Below are 18,130 nucleotides of genomic sequence, written 5' to 3'. Positions count from 1 at the left end.
GAAATACCCAGTGCAAAAGCAATACTTTTTAATGGCGTTTCAAGCACGTCGAAATAAAGCAAAAGCACACGAGCATTAGGGGCAAGTGTTCAAAATGCAAAATGGCTCCACTTAGAATGCAAACATATTGTCAGGGTATGATTCATAGCGGTGCATTATGGTTCGCTGAATCATTTTAATATAGTAGCTCATCCTGATGAGGTGTTTTGTTTTTTTTTTTTCAGAAATGACTTCCAGTAATGCTCATAAAGTTTGTTTTGCATGCCAAACTTCAATCGGATGGATAAATGTCGAGCAGAATGAAACTGCGTGCAGTGGCTTAAGCGTGAAGCAGCAAGCAAATGTATTCACGTAAATGTGCGCAGCTATTTTCAGCCTCAGCCAGAATAATGAGGTGTAAATGTTGCCGTTTATGAAAATAACACTGCAAGTTATAATTGTCAGTCCCCTGCACATGTTGTGGTGTAACTTCCGCACGCCTCTTTGTTGCTTGATTTGCCCAAATGTATGTTTTTCTTGTGCCTGACCGTACAAAAAATGATCCGAGCCGTCGATAAACCCTGCGCGGCCCGGTTAATTTTAGCAATCCCCGAGCACGAATCCATCGGAGCACCGGAATATATTGATCAGGGATACAATTTCTCATCGACGATCTGCATTGTGTAACGTGAGAGAAAAAGCCCGCGTGTTACCGAAATAGAAATTGCCTCATTTGCGGCGCATTTGGGATCACTCGCTGGGGGATTTTTACAAACCGGCGGGTCGATGCCGCACAAATTATGCAGATGTTACAGGCGTGCACGGACGGAATAACCGAGCCCCTTTAAAGATCCCAGAAAGGGACGTCATATCATGGCTGTGGGAGGACAGGTCTGTTACAAGGTCCGTGATTGATTATAGTTAATGGTCAGCGTTCAATAAGCCGCGTTCTGGCGCTCTGGAAGATGCAAACACATCGATATCTTTGGAGTGTCAGGGGCGGGATGGGATAGAAAATGAGACGAGGGAGGAGAGAGGGAGGGTGATGGACTGACTTTCCTGGTCTTTATGAAGTGAAAAGCCGTGATCCCCCGCCGTACAACAACAACAACAAAAAGAAAAAAAGAAATCAGAGAGAACAATCTGATGAACTGCTGTCCTTCTCCATTACCGTGGAAGAAGCAGAGGAGGAGGAGGAGGAGCAGGGGGGTCTTTGTAAGAGAGACAGAGCACAGGTTGGGCGAAGAGTGCGACAGTGGCTAAAAATAAACCTGTGTGTAGGCTACATGTGTATATATATATATGTATGTGTATGTGTGTGTGTTTAATCAAAGCCAATCTTGCACTACTTCCCTTCTGACTGCACACACGACCAAAAAACACAAATTTGAATACCCCTCATTAAAATCCCCCACTGCCGCCGCTCCCGCCGCCGCCACTGACACAGGCATGTGAGCGCTGATCACACTGACTCTCCTTCGGTTGCTGCCCATGCGTCTCCTCCACAGGGCATTTCAGTACTCTCTCTGGAACCAGAAGAGACAAGCCCCCGTGTTCGGACTGGGGGCCGAGGCTTCCAGCTCAGACAGAATTAACCAACTCTTTTTCCACCCCCACGCTCTTCTTCCCTCCATCGGTAATAATAAAATAATAAAAAATTCACCCTGTATCAAGTGCTCATACAACATGTCTTCTTTAACGTGTGTGTGTGTGATTGTGTGTGCAGGAGAAGCCAGGCCCGAGCGCCTCCTCCCATGTAGACTCCCAGCACAGCAACATGCTCCGGCAGATGGTGCGACATTCGGCCGCAGAAGAGGGGAGAGGACATGAGGGATACGCTGGTGAAGACAAGTGGAAGAGAGGAGGCGATCAGGTGAGAACGGGAGCGGGCGAAGACGTTGAGTGAGAGCGCCACCATGTGGTTTCCACGTCGCCGGGCCTCCGGCGGCTCTGCAGGGGCAGGCAGAGAAGGAGACTTGTCATTGATTTTCCACACAGTCAACAGAATGGTTTCGCCATGCAGGGTAAACGCACAACCTCTCGCAGTCATTTCTCCACAATACGCGCACGGACACACACTCATAACCAAATCCCTGTGGAGCTCTACCTGGCAACAGCTTGCAAACAGGATTTTTTTTTCTCTCTTTCCTCTCTAACACTAAACAACAAGCCTGACTGGATGCTGTAAAATGCGTCCCTATTTATTGACATGAACAAAATGAAATTTTAGAGGAAAAAAAATATATATATATATACATATATATAAAAAAAAAATAGGGAACATGACGTGCTGCTTTGCAAAGCGAAGTCACAGAGCAGTGGGAGGTTTCTGTCCTGCAGATTCCTGCAGATTAATCAGCATAAATTAAGTGAGCCACCATCCCCAGCCACGATGAACTACTTTTTCTTTTTCTTTTTTTTTTTTTGCGTGTGTCTCCACATCTAATTTTTTTTTTTTTTCCAACAACAATAATCCCTGTGTGGGTGGTTGGGCTGGCTAAAGGCGCCTATCATGTGGCTGTGACGTCCTCTGTTTGATTCCAGACCAGGACCTTTTGTCACATGTAATTTGTCTCTCCCTCTCTCTCTGTCTGTCTGTCTGGCTGCGGATTTACTAAAAATATTAAAAGTATGAGTTTTATTTGTATACCTCAGCCACAGTCAAACTTCTAGATACGTGCGGCAGAAAGCTACACCGATCAGCCGCAACATTAAAACCACTAACAGGAGAAGTAAAAAAAAAAATAATGTGGTGACAATTCAGTGCTCTGCTGGGAAACCTTTGGACCTGGCACTGGGACATGTAGCACCCACCGAGACCCACAGACACAAACAAAAAAGCGGTTCAGGAACAACCCAATAAAATATGTAACAAGATGTTGACCTGAAATCCAAATTCCCTAGATCATAGGTCTTCAACAGGTGGTCCACAACCCCTAGGGGGTCCGCTGAGGTACTGCAGAAGAGAAGCTAACAGTGCTCGCACCCATCACCCAACTACTGAGACCAAAATGGATTGCTTTGTTTTATTTGCTTTATATTTTAATTTCATATTGCGTTTGAAATACAAAAAAATGAACACGAACAAACGTAGGAACCAGGTCTCTACTTAATCTCCCATCAGTTTGGCGGTCCTTGGCCCCTCCCCTCAACCCATAGGACTCAGGACCTACACAATACTTGGATGGAGGGTGGTCATAATGTTATGCCCGATCAGTGTATTACCTTATCCAGACTGGCCCAAAGGAGATACTGTACTTTCACAGCTTTGTCTCTTTAAAACATTCACGCCAGCAGCGGTGCGAGGCTTTAAGCGGAACGCTAACAAATGAGCGCACACAGTGGCAAAACTAATACGCACAAAAGAGGCCAATGATTATTAAAGACGCGCATAAATTTCAATCCTGACAAGATGACGGGGCTAGATGAAGAGATAAGGGAATCATCATCATGGGGTGAATTTTCCTTTCCCTTGCACCTCTTGAGCAGCTAATTCAAATGCTCTTAATTAGACTTTAATTGGCCTAATATAACGTCTCAGATTAATACAGCCCAAAGCTAAGTCATCGATTTAAGCTCGGGCCCCGCACGGAGGGGGGGAGGTAGGTGGGCGGGGGTGTTTTGGCCCCCCCCACCCCGAAGGGCAACACCGAGAGATGGAGGTGCGTGTGTGCTTCCGCGTGTGTGTCCATGTAATTGCAGTGCACGGGCTTCATTAGCATTTCAGCGGCGAGCCCGGCGGGGAGGCCGACTCGCAAGATTGGCTAATGACGGAGACGAGATAATTTGCAGAGAGGGCGAGGCTGAAGCCTTTCTTTCCTCTCACAAACGCGGGGCGTACGCGGCGCGCGCGAGCTCTGCCCTCAAAACGCGCAAAACTGTACACGGCGAAAGTTAAAAGGGGCATCGCAAGTAAATGTCAGCTACAGGCAATTGGCACACTCTGACTGGAGCAACAATTACTTCAAAGCCCGGGCGACTCACTGAATACTGGATGTTGGTGATCGATGCTGAAATATCGATACTTCCGATACTAGGTCTTTATGCTCTAAAATCGGTTCTCAAATCAAAATATCGATACTTTTGATACTTCAGTCATTCGAGGTAATGTAGGACCCTTGTGAAACACCTTGGTTGAGTTTATTCTTTATGAAGCTATGATTTGAAATACACTACTTTTTTTAGGTTTACCAGACACATTAGGGTGCATTGGGTCCAACTTAAATTTTACCCAGTATCGAATCGGAAAGGAAATCGGTGGTATCGAACATCACTACTGGATGTGGAGAAAACATCACTCTGGTAGATTATCCCACCACTATCCTATTAACTAGCCAACAATCGGTTCGAAAAACTTCCAAGGCCGCTGCTGACGGCTCTGAGTGAGGTGTCCTCGGCGCAGCTCAAAAGTGCTTTTAGATGAAAAAAATTAAAACGACTGGCTCTCAGAACCGAAGCCCGGGTGAAAGAAGCAACTGCTGGACGTAATTAGAGTGAGTCACAGCTGTCTGGGCGGCCGAGAGGACGAAACAGCCGCTAATTTCCCCACCTGACCGAGATGTTTAAGATTACAGCACAGGGCTGAGTGGTGTTTGTTTGTGTCATGAGGCACATTTTTAGTCCTCTGTCGAGATCCTTATCGTGCACGAATGCATAGAAAACGTATTTGCTCGATTCGACGTGAACGATCCGGCCGCTGATTCAGAAAACCAGAACTGGCCACTTGTGGCGAGTTCAAGGACAGAAAAGAATAACACAATCGAGGTGAGAACAACTCCACAAACTGTTCAGAAACAACTTGAGAGTGTTTGAATGGTCTCCTGGAGGACACTTTAACCACTGGCTCTTTGACAGACCGTGGCAGCTCCTTTCTATTCCTGGAGAGAGGGCAATTACACTGATGGACGAATGAGGGGAAAAATGGAAGCAAAGAAAGGACTGTTTGTTCTGCTTGGAAATGGAAGTCGGAGTGGAAAGAAAACTATTTGGGTGGTTGGTTGATTTAAAGTATTAGCGCTGACCGGACCAGAAGTGACTTCACTTACAGTAGGTGCCGCAAAAATAGACCGAGTGCAGGAATGAAAAGTAGAGTGGAAGAAAAATGTCAACCTATTTGCTGGATCTGTCCCTTTTTTCCTCGCGAGTAGGAGGCTTAAATCTGGAGAAACGACTCACGTGTCCTTGTGTACAAGCATTTAAAAAGTGACCTTTTTGCAAATGTCGAAAAAAAGGAATGAGTTGTGACATTCATTAAACTTACGCCTCCACCTCCAACGGTAATCATAGCCACTTTAGACAGACAAACACTGGGGTATTTGAAGGGGCTGGTTGTTTACGGGCATCTATTTGGCCGAGAGATCCATATCATTTGCATAATTATGAACAGTAGATAATGGTTGTCAAGGGAAACAGACTGGTGGGATGCGAGAGAGGTTGCCGCGACGCTCGGCAACACGAGCTATGAGCAGTGTATTCTAGCAGCAGAGGGATACTCCACTTTAATCTCTTAATTAATTGTAAATTAAATCCAAACACGAAGTTGAAATCTGTTAACCATCATCGCGTTTCTTAATATGTTTGGGCTTCGATAAACACCCGGAGTGTGGCTGATTGAAGCTCAGCGTCGAGTCGCGTGGATGACTGCGCTATCTTTCTGTCTAGCTAAACAGCAGGAGGAAATGCTGAGTGTAAACATCTGAAATCCACTCAACATAACCAGTTCCCCATTTAAAACAGGGAAGAAACTGAGCGCTAAAGTCCTATGATTTTATTGCGCAAGCCGTGAATTTCCATTTGATGTGTTAACCACCACAAATGACATGATAAGTGCTGCGAAGCATGCCGAAAATAATTATTACTTGCCTTTACACATCCATCTAATGGGCGCAATAGTGGTTCATATTTCCAATTAGGGTTTTGTGGCTTCCTCAGTCTGAGGCACACAATCCTCAAGTGACTGCTCTTCAGTGAATGGAAAATTAATTACTGGCCGAATCGCACATGTGAACAAGAAGAAAACCTTCTCACGTCCAGCTCTTGTTATGTCGGTAATTGGGGGTAAATGCAGTAATGCCTGCATGGAGATTTTAACCCAGGGGTGTGCTTACACAAGTATCAGGGCAATGGGTTTGTTGTGCATCTCAGAAGCCCAGCATGTCTGAGGTCCCCAGATACAAGGCCTCGGACCATAAGAAGGCCACGTAGTGTTTTTTACTGAGGTGACTGGACCCTGTGGCAGGTGTTTTTTGGTCGTATGTTTGACCCCCTCCTCTAGAATAAGTAAACAGACCAACTGATCAGCATTATCCAGGAGAAGCTAGCACTCTGTAATGGGTCGTAGGTCTTCCTAGGTTCCTAACCTCCTAGCATTTATTATTACACAGGATAAGATGTTACAATCCCTTGTGCCAAGATCCAAGGAAAAACACTTTTAGAAGCCCAGTCCAACTGAAAACCGACCAGCAGGCTAGCAGCCAGCTACCAACTAGCAACCAACAAAAGACACCAGCTAACTAGCCTAGCCAACAGCAGCAGGCAGTATGCGGCACATCATTGGGGTTTTCAAGTAGGTGCCTCCATTCACCGATGTTTTGTTAAATTAGGCCCACGACACCTCAAGAAGGCTTAACAGTGAAGTTCCAGCGCTTCTTTCAACCACAGAGAGATTAGCCTTTTGAAATTAGCTTCTCTTCTGCTAATATTTCAGCGTGTGTCTGGGGATTTCACCTCGGGACTGAATAGGATCTCGACCAATTGCGGTAAACCCGGCAGAGTCAGCGTGTAATATGAGGTCTCGTGATTGGCTCAGCAGCAATAGGGGCGGGGCCTACTGTGTACAGGAGGCTTAGATTGACAGATCTCGGCTAGTTTGCCGCTCTGTGTAAAACGTGGCTGTTGAGACAGATCCTGTATCGCCGAATGAGTGAAGTGCTGCCTCTATTTTCCTTTTATTCCCCAAAATATGTTGGATTTATGTTAATGTGTATTTAAAGAAATTTGTGACTTTAATTTGAAATTAAAGTCACGTATCCAATAATCTGTACTGCCTTTTTGTCACATTATTTGCTGTCTTCTTCTGATTTCTGCAAAGGCTTGTTCCTATAAACAGTCGCCTCCAGTTAAAAGTGTGAACCTGAATAAATGTGAAGCAGCAGACTGGAGCTTAGAGAATCATCCCTGGATAAGTAAAAGTGTTTCTTTGGTGCCTGAAGCACTCTATGTACCGTTCAGTACAGTGGTGGACTATAGATGTCGCACAGCTGTCCTTGAGCTGTTTCTGCGTCGTTGTGATTTTTCTCCCACAGCTCTTGACAATTCTTCAATATTCTCCTTCCGCCTGAGTGGACTTCCAATCCGCCATAATGTCGCATAACGTCGCAACTGAGGAGGCAGATTAACCCGGCCGCGGAGGCATTCATGACTGACTTTGAGACAGATCCAGAACGACAAGCTGACACGTTTCTTCTGGGAGAGCTCAGAGAACCTCTCAGGATAGAACGGAACAAATTTAGACGTAGGCATCGCCGCACGGACGGGGAGCGGACAGTTTTTGACACGAATGTCACCGAGTGCAACGCTACCACTGAGGGGTAAAATGTATGCTGTCTCATAAACAGCTGCAGGCCTGTTGATACACCCGGCGTGTATAAATAGCGCCCATTTTTCTCTCCGTTTAATAAAGAATTTGGGCCGTTGAGGGGTCCATCTTCATCCGTAAAGTGCAGGAGAATTGTTCGTACTCTGCTGTTCTGTCACTTTCCAATTTTTTTCTCGCACATCATCTTGAGGTGGCAAGACAGCGTGAGTCATCCTTCACTGCAGAGAATTTAACAAAAATCAATTTTCCCTTCTTCTTTTTTTTTTTTTTTTTCTTTCTCCAGCACTGGCGAGGCAGAATAAGCAAGATCGATTCCACGTCTTTTGTCCTCAGGGCTGGTGTCTTCGTTCATAGGTTTTTCTATTTGCTCGGACAATGTGGATGTTTATCGTCGCCGCTTATGAATCTGTGAGGACGTATCGATCGCCTCACACGCGAGCTGCATAATTTGTCGGCCCCGGACATTATGGACGGACATATCCGCATGCACCAAATGCACGCGCACACCTTGGCACTGTATGTGCTTTGAAAACGACAGCCAGATGTGTGGAGAGGTCGCTCGAGGCGGAGCGATGCGTGACAGTGTGTGCGCTTCGGGTGACAAATCGCTGACAGGCGGCGTGCCCTGCAGCATGTGATAGTCGGGGGCGGCAGGCTCACATCGTCCCAGAGCTCTCTCATCATATCGATCTCCCTCCATCTTATTTAGGCCCTGCCAAAACTCACAGCTCTGTATTCACTCAAGCTTATTACAGCTCATTTTTACCCAGCTACGCAACAAAAGTCAGGACAAAGCGGCTGCTGGCAGGAGGAAGCCGCTCAAATGTCTCCAAAGCAAGTGTCTTCATCAAAAGTCATTCACGGCTGGGAAAAACACATTGTTGGGGCTTTCAGTTTGCTTTTTCACTAGGCCATTATCAAGCATAGTCTGAACCACAACATGAGAGCGAACACAAATGTGGACTTCTATCTTTTGAGGCTGATCGCAAAGACTGGTTGAATTCTAGACTCAGTTATCAATTGCTGTCCTCCTGAGATTTTCTTGCTGCTGCTCATCAAGTCATATTCGGAATTTAGTTTTCTGTAATAATTGATTAGATTATTTAACCATTGACTGTAGTCACTGGTCAGCCACAATATTAAAACCACCACTTATGGACCTGGCCTTCGTGTGGATGTTAGACCATTGACTGTATACACTATGGACAAACCCATTATGACGTCACCCATTGGATTCTGAACCTCAAAAATTAAGCCCGGAGTGGGCGGAGCCCGCGGTCGCCATGTTGGCTAAGCTTTACTCCACCCACACTCGGATATTCCAAATATGGATGTGGGGGGGTCATGTCGGATGTAGAGACCCGCCCACCCAACTCTCCTCTACTTGTTAGCCCAGGCTACCTAGCCTGACAATCAAAGTGGGAACGCCCGTAATTACACAGAATTTTAAACCTTAATAAAAAAATAATTGAATGAGTTAGGAAAAAATTCACCCCCTGTTCAGTCATGAAAAGTGAAATAAGCTAGCGAGACCAAAATTGATGAACTGCAGCTTTTTGCGATTCTGCACCCACAGGTTGCCCACCATGAACACCAGAAAGTGTTGACCTGGCCTCCACATTCACTAGATCCCAAACTGATCAAGTGTCTGTGTGATGACCCACAGAGGCCCCTCCCCTCAACCCATAGGACCCAAAGGCCCCCACTAACAACATTCTGTTACCAGACACCACAGGACAGAAGGTCCATGGCCATTCTCTGATGAGTCACAATTGTTAGGTAGACCTACACAATATAAGGGAGGTGGTCATAATGTTATGCCTGATCATTTAAAAATTAACAAATGCTCTTCATGGACGAAAGACTTTCTGTAGCGTAGGTTGGAAGAGGCACCGCTAACTGTGATCCAGACAGGAACCCATAAACCCGTAAGCCCATTGAGAAGCCGGGGGGTTATTTTATGAATGTTCCCAGAGCTGAGCTGAGCATTGAATGGTCGGAGTTGTCATTCTGTGCAGGTACTAACTCGGCCATCTGTTGTTTACGTTCTGCTGTCCTCAACAATATCTGACAATGACACAGCTGTCCCTGCCTGTGCAGTGACAGAAACACAGAGCGCCGTCGCTGATCTCCTCTGCACCCCTTCCCAGCTGCACCGGTAAAAGAGAAAACTAAGACTGGCTTAAGGTTCATTTAGTACAGTAAAGAAAGTGATGACATTTCCATCAGAGACTCGTTTCTCTGCTTCCTCCTCACGGATCAGACGGCGTTTTTAACAAATGAAGGCATTATGATCCCAAACATTAAATCATTAAATCTGTATTCTGCATTGTAGTATTTTGTGCTCGCAAAATGTTTCTAAGAGTTTTCTTCACTTTTTGACTACAGGACTTTGAGGCACCATGAACCAGTGCAGACACCTGTTGTGGTTGGGTTTTACAGTGTGCCGATAAAGATTAAGTGTACTTACACTTAACCTATGCTACATGCACATGTGAGGTCAGAACACACTAAATCATTTCTCTTTCACCACATAGACTTGACTGACATAAATGCGACTTACAGGAGACATATTCTGTATTTTCTAAGAAGTATAAAAAGTAAGATTGTCCATTTTAATAAGATTTAATAATCATCCATTAATAATGGTAAACTAATTGTAATATATTAAGTTATCATGATATATCCCCCCCAAAAAAGCATTAAGTCTTAAGTCATTAAGCCTTTTTTAACACGTTTTTGGACAGTGAAGGCAAAGCAAGTAGAGCTCCCCCTGGTGACTGACTGCAGGATAGGTCATATGCTCCACTTTGGCCAAACTAAAACACTTAAACAGGAGTCTTTTTTTTTTTTCAAGGATGGTTTCTATCACTTAGTTGGTAGTTAATATAAGATTGGTGAATCTTCAAGAGTCAATTTTTTGTTTTGTTTTGTTTAAACTTTATTTTATTTGCTATGCCACTCAGCTATTTTAGAACAATTTTGTGAATGATTGTCTGCCCAACTGGTTGTCATCAGTTGCACAGCATAACCGCCTTGCTTGAATAACTTGCTGTAATTGTCAACGGACAAAACTGACTGACAGTTCGTTTTTTTTTTCCACCACATTTAGGCTTATCACAGAAACACAGAAAGCATTAATACAGGCTGCGTTCCACTTAGGGGGATGTCCTGCTTTTGTGCGCACTGTTTCACTGTTGTGGCTTTGTGTGACAGTTAATGGAAAGGAAGCCTCATAATTCCATTTGTGCTTTCCCCGCTGTGACAAGTTGGTGGTTGAACCGTGTGATGTTATTTTCCTCACTGTGTACTCGACACACTGACATGGGGATTTTAACTTAAAAGTCTAAAATTCTCTCTTAAAAGTCTAATGTAAAACATGTAGATATGTACTGTTGTAAATCCAACATTATCACTCACACTATTATGAAGCGCAAGTGACAAGACAGGTGGTCACACACAGAAATCAGCACAATATTCAAAAAATAGTGTTTTTTCCTTCTGTGACCACTACCCTCTGTCCACAAAGCAGCATGTTATTTACCCTAATACCCATGAAGAAGCGCAGAAGGATGAGCAAATACAAACAGGCCGTAGCTCTGGTTGTGCAGCAAACATAAAAATATATTTAATTTTTAGGCTAGTGCTCGAGTTTTCGCTCTGAAGTGTGCGTACGATTGAATCAGGTCTTCTCTCTCTCTGGCTGTACCGGGTTTGTCGTCCGTTCGCGTCCTTGACACAGTTAGGGGAGCGTCACTGCATGCGGCAAATTCCACCCCTGGACACGGCGTCTGTGTCACACACTTCTCTACCTGCCCACTTCCCCGCAAACTGCTGGGTCAACGGCCATTAACGTCCTCTGCTCGGTCTCCGCGGAGAAGCAGATCAAAGTGTGGAGCCGAGGACGGAAATAGATGTGGCACAAACATCCCTCACTTTCTCGGCTCGGACCGTTTTGACTAATGAGCCAGAATTGCAGAGGGGTTCGTTCCCAAAGGTGCGCGGGGTAACGTCAGTGCCCACTTCTCCTCGTCCTATTTTTTTTTTTTTTTTTTTCATTCCTTGTGAGCTTGTGCTTGTCATGGTGTGTATTAACTAGGATGACATGAAACGCTCACCTTGCCTTTTTCTGGGTCACAATTTAAACCTCCAGCTGATGGCAAAAAAAAAAAAAAAGTGGATCAGCTCACTGTCTCAGAAGCACCAAAAGATGGAAAACCACAAGTGGAAACATCCACACAAGAGTCACGCTGTTGGCCTAGGGCTTGAAGAAACAAGCTCATGACCACACAAGTATCGGTTTGATCTTCGGAGAAGGAGAGCATAAATCTGGGACGCACAAGAGTGGCACTTTACCCTTGCAAGTTTCCACCACTGAGGTGCCTTTGAGGATTACCTTTCACCCCTAAATGCTCCACTACAGTTGATCAGCGGAGCACAGCCGGAGTGAATGTACCACCAAGTATTCCTGGAAAGGAGCATTCTTACACTGGAAAAATAAAAGTCACAAAACTGCAGTTGGAAGGACAACGACGCACATGGGACACATTAGTTTAGCCATTAGCTGCCAGACAGTCACAGCTGGCAAGACCAGGACTTCTTTGGACTATAGCATATGTTCGGTGGCTATAATAAGGCTAACATTAGCTGCTGAGCAAGTGAACACTAGTCCACGGCAAAAATCCACCGTTGCTCTCCTGTGCGAGCTGGGCATTCGTGGGAGAGATCAGAGGGTGGCAGTAAACAACATGTCTCTGGCAGCAGGGACACGCATTCTGCCTACTGCTGATGGCTAGGCTAGTTAGCCGGTGTCTTCTTGTTGGCTGCTAGTTCGTAGCTGCTAGCCTGCTGGTTGTTTTTTTTTCAGTCGGACTGGGCTTCTAAACGTGTTTTGCCTCGGATCTCGTCACAAGGGATTGTAACATCTTATCCTGTGTAATAATAAACACGTGTTTTAAGTAAAGATGTGAAATGTTGGCGTTTCAGCTGCATAATAAAAGTACCGTCGACATGAAGTACAGGGGTTCATCTCGTATGTCGTCCAACTTTAAATGCGTGGTTGATGGAGGAGTTGAGTCAAGTCAAAGATTTGAAGTGGAATCGCCGCCAAGGGTGCTGGTGTTTGTAAATGCGACCCTAGTTTTGGCTGTATGTGCGGTGCTATTGCTACTAGTTGGGCCAGGTTTCCAGTCAGTTCAGCATGTGGAATTTTGTTGAAACCAACTCTGCACAAAAGGATTGCAGATCTTCTCAGCTAATCCCAGATCTTCCAGGTTGTCCTTTTGTATGCAGGCTAATGCCACGTATTGGTGTGAAGAGTCATTCACTCTCACGGAGGAGCCAAATGTTTGCGCTGATTGTCTTTGGTTGGTGGTCTTTAGTACAACTTTTTGGTCCAGACAGAAGCAACTTGTGGAAACGTCAGAGTGGGCCTTCCATTGTCGGTAGTTCTGGTGATGCTGGTTTGGTGTATCCACACTTTACCACACACACAAAAGGGGTAAGGAAAGCCATTTTTATCATAAAAGTGGTACCGTTAATTCAAAAAAATCACAGTCTGCTCTACTTTCATGCTATTTCTTGTGTGTCTGTGTAGTCACTCCGAGCACAAGCAGGTTAACACGAGCCCCTGAATGTCCCTCGGCTCTTGTCCTGTCATTTTACTGTGAAGGTCACAACGAACGAGACGTGACCCGCTAAGACCTGGAGAGATTCCTGGTAGCTGGTTGGAAAAAAAAAATAAAAAATCCTAGTGCATGAATCAGTTTTGAGACAGAAAATAAGGTGTAAGTTTTCACAACATGGCCGCTATTACTTCCTGACATGATATCGCCAACAAGCTAAGAAAACAATAAAATTAAAAAAAACATGAAAGAGATGCTTTAGTTGTTATATCACACTGAAAGAAACTGCAACAAGTACTGGGTTTGAAAACAATAAGAACATTTTTGCAAGGTGATGACGCATGACAGTAAATTACATAAGTGGTTCCTACAAAATAAGAGTATGAATGAATGGAAACACAATAAAATACTCATTAGGTTACATTCTGATGACAATAAAGTGATAAAACCACAAGATGGCTGCTATGTCAGACTTTCTGCTGCCACCTACTGTACATCTTCATTTTACTCTTGTATACACCGATCAGCCACAACATTAAAACCACTGACGGGAGAAGTAAATGACATTGGCCCTCTTGTGACAATTCAGTGTTCTGCCGGAAAACTTTTGGACCTGGCATTTATGTGGATGACATGTAGCACCCACCTAGACCAGACCAGACAACTCCACCCCATAGCAATGACACTCCTTGATGGCAGCAGACATCCCCAGCAGGATGCAGCCTGACACACACGCAAAAATGGTTTAGAAACAACTAAAAAAAAAAAAGAGCATGGACGGATCCACCGGAAAAAGCCTTCCAAATATTAAGAAGTTGGTCATAATGTTATGCCTGATTGGTGTATGTGTATAATTTTAAACGCTCAGTTAATAGCAATATTGATATATGCTAAAATATTTGTTTTCATGTATATCTGGTCATTGTTATTCTCCAGAGGCTTAAAATATTCAAATTGGGGTTGTTTAAGCCAGGGTGCTAAGCCCATTGACGGCCATTTTCACCCAAGTGTTTACATAACAAGGACGTGCTCTCAATGCGGATCACTCAGCATTCTGATTACTCACCTACGCCCACTCCCACCACTCCCCGAGTCCCAGTCAGAAATCACTTTGAAGTTTCGCCCCAGAGTGGGGGGGGGGGAAGCCGAAATATTTACACTTTTGTTAGTCACTTCTCTCAACAAAGGACCCCGGCCAGGACTCCTTCTCGTGGGAGCTGAAATTACTGCGGCTTCCTTTGTTTTGAGTCACGTCAGGGAACTTTGTTAATGTGATTTCTCCAGGGGTGCATCCTGAAAGTTCACACCAGAACGTGCGTCAGCGCAAACAGATAGCCATCAGCTCTTGTCAGCTCCGTAAACTTGACGTGGGGTGCGGAGAAGGACTCGCGGTATGAAGCTCACCTCTTAAAGTCCCTCCACGCACACTGTAGCCTGACATTTATCCCTGATGCGTTTTCACGCTCAAAGCGGGGCTCAGACTCACACTCAAACGCGTTCGCTCGCAACACAAGTGTCTTTTAACACCTCCAATTAAGACGGGGCTGCGCTTAATGTCCCGTCAGAGCCAAATCCCAGCTCTTGGCCACTTGCCCTTTTCTTTATGTGGCCACGCTTCCTCCCCGGGGCGAGTATCTATGCTGAGGTGGGGACAGATGTTGCCCGAATGTGACCCTTATTGGAAAGAAAACGATAAGACGATCTCGTTGGCGCTATTTTCACTCAGCCTCTTCGTAGAGAGACTAAAAATTAGACCAACAGGGATCTGCCAGGACTGCGAATAAGATTTTTTTTTTTTTTAAATACTGCAGTCAAAGTCCAGCCTCACTCCTACATGACAGAATTTAGCCTATTTTTAGGGCAGCCATTTTTGACTCGTCCCAGTAGGGAGCGCTCTAGTTATTCTAATGACGGTTCCAAAACTAATCCATTTTCAGCTCTAAACACATGACTTTTGCTTCATTTATACCTTTAGTTTTCTCCGGTGTTTTAGGACCTTTTAAGATTCGGCCGCGTCACTGAAGCTAGCCTACAAACATTTTGTGATTTCATCGCCTTACTCATGGCCATGGACAGATAAGGCTCAAATATTTGCTTTGGGACGACTCCAAATCTATGTTCCCCTCTGCTGTGGCTGTCTTATAGTTATGCGTTTCTTTCTGTTTTTAAACTCAGGAGATCTTAATTTTTGCCAATAACGTCCTTCCATTATAGTATTTTCTACAACTAATTGATCTACATCCTGAATCTTATTGACGGGGGAAGTAAGGAGGCCACGAAGGTCAACCAGAAACGGCAAAAAAAAAAAAATCTAGGTTTGCATTCTTACTGCTAAGGGCTGCTACATATATTTAAACATTATTATAACATAATTATAGCAGGTACTCTCTGATTGATCTACTTAATCGTACTTGTGTCTTAGTTACGTTGAACCCTCTGATGAGTTTAGAGGGGGGCACTTCCTCGAACAGATGATTCATTTTGAAAATAAATGAATAAATAAAATCCAAATAATCGCCGTTTAATAATCGAAGTTTTTTATTCTGCTTTGATAAACTGACTTGAGGTGGTGCCAACAAATAATTAGAATGAATGCAAGTGTAGGAACAGAGCATTTTGTCTTCATGATCTGCAAACACGGGGTCATTTGAAATAATTATTCTCTCAGTGTGAAATATTAGCAACCAAAGTATTACCATTAAAACATACGACAAAGAGACTTTCAAAGAACAGAAGTGAGCTTATATCTGGACGTGTGCACCGGATCACAAGCGGATCAATGTTGAGACAGCTCAGAGGAGCTCAGAGCAGCATTCCTGTATACACATACAGATTATATACACACACACACATATAAACACACAAAGTGCAACTAAAAGTGTAATTGTCGACCATCGGACTTGGCAGCTGGACCACGGAGTGACTGACAGACACTGAACCGGGGACCTCGGCCCTGCGGCGGCAACAGAGGAGCGAAGCCGGTGCGTCACTGCACCGCAACAACTGTGACCATTTCTCAGAGCTATCGGCCTCTGAATCAGACAGACACAATCAAGATAACGCCGCTGCGGCCCTTTCCCAGATGAGCTTTCTCCCTTATAAAGACATGGAGCCCTTTGTGGCGCTCTTTCGCGAGGCCTTCAAAGGCACAATGGCTACGCCATTAAAACCCCTATCAGATTCAGATTAACTCACACAGTTAATCACGGCAATTAAAAGGAAAGAAGGAAAGAAAGAAAGAAAGAAAGAAAGAAAGAAAGGAAGGAGATTGTCTTTGGATTCAGTTGCTAAAGAAGTAACCTGAGTCGTTTGTCCCTGCCGGACCTACCTCCGTGTGTGGCCCCCCCTCCCACTCTCCTTCTCTGAAACAAATGTCAAGCGACATGATCTAAATGTGGACCACCAATAATCAACACCTCGCCCTCTGGAAGGAGCTCTGAGTGACCCGCACGAGTTCAATCCGTCTGTGGATCTGTTGTCCACTATTGCCACCAGGTGGTAGCTTTAAAGAATGGAGGAGCTGGTGGGATCAAATGGAGGACAACACCAGGAAAGGACTGAAGACCTGTACGTTTCCAAGACACTGAGGCGGGCAGCAAAGATTACAGACGATCCTTCTCACTCAAACATATTGGAAGGACTGATATGCCCACCTGGACTCACGAACAATCACCCCTCATGTACATGGTTGTACCAAACTCATAGCAAACCGTGACTTGTGTGTAGATAAGTTTGAGATATGTGGTTTGCACCAATTGTTTTCTGCAGAGTGACTTAAACATATTCTTTTTACATCAACTCATACATTCATAGAAACTTCCCCAGGAGCACTGTTATCAGATCGATACTAATGTTCATACAGGTGAGGACGAGGTGTTTTGTTACAGTTTCTCTTCTAGAAGACAATTACACGGGATGCAGACCCACTTCTTTGATGGGACATGAACGAGCCAGTATTTCCTTCTCTGCGTTATAGATAGATAGATGCTTTATTCATCCCAAATTGGGAAATTTCACAAAAGGACGAGCCAGCCAGGAGTCGAACCTAGAATCTTCTGATCCGTAGTCAGACGCGTTATCCATTGCGCCACTGGCCCATGCTAAGCTACCAAAAAAGTACTTATTTTCCAATTCAGCTAAAATATTTGTCTTGTGTGCTACCATAACCATGATCATCTGACTAGTGGCAAAATTACGAAATTATTATAATTATTATTATTATTATTATTATTATTATTATTATTATTATTATAATGATCATGACATTTCAAGTTAAAGTTTCGGTATAAAGTATCGGTACTGGCGATACTAACCCTATATTTACTTGGTATTGGATCGATACCAAAATTCACAGTATTACCCACCCCTGGTATATATTTTCTAAAGATTTAAGATTTAATTTCTTTAATCATATGATGAGGGACTTTTTTTAAAAAAAAAAATGCATAGTATTTCAAAATATCCGAGGGAAATTTCAGTTGTTTTCTTATTACAAGCAAAAACACACTGATATAAAAGTTTTTAAACTTTTTATTTAGACAAAAAAAAAAATCAAAACATTTTCAAGTGTACTACAGCATTTTTTTTCATCTTAAGTCCATTTCCATCCTCTGTACCCAATGTCCCCTCCATGTCTACAACCACAGCTGATTTACCTGGTAATACCTACAGACAGTTCGTCAGGGGGGGAAATCAAACGGAGCTGGTTGCCTTAGTCAAGAAATAAAGATGCAGTCTATTATTTTGCTACAAAGTATTTTCCAAAACCTCTTAAAACTGGCAAACGAGGGAAGGCGGGGAATGGGTCGACATGGGAGCACTGTTGAAACAGCATGAAAATGGTAAAGGTCATTGAAGCAACATGGTGAAATGGATGGAATGGAACTGATGAGACGGAAATGGGCTTCGTTGAGGCAGAAAAGAATTGCTG

General features: G+C 44.2%; 1 non-coding gene across 1 annotated transcript; it reads right to left on the bottom strand.

Annotated features, from left to right (window-relative positions):
- Positions 1 to 17,224: 17,224 nt before the first annotated feature.
- Positions 17,225 to 17,297, bottom strand: trnar-acg. The gene has a single exon. It is a non-coding gene; the product is annotated as a tRNA-Arg (tRNA).
- Between the last annotated feature and the right edge of the window lie 833 nt (positions 17,298 to 18,130).

Source organism: Mugil cephalus, chromosome 22 (assembly GCF_022458985.1).
Source record: "Mugil cephalus isolate CIBA_MC_2020 chromosome 22, CIBA_Mcephalus_1.1, whole genome shotgun sequence".
Lineage (NCBI taxonomy): Eukaryota > Metazoa > Chordata > Actinopteri > Mugiliformes > Mugilidae > Mugil > Mugil cephalus.
The sequence above is the reverse complement of the archived record's forward strand: the minus strand, read 5'-3'. Positions and strand labels throughout refer to the sequence as shown.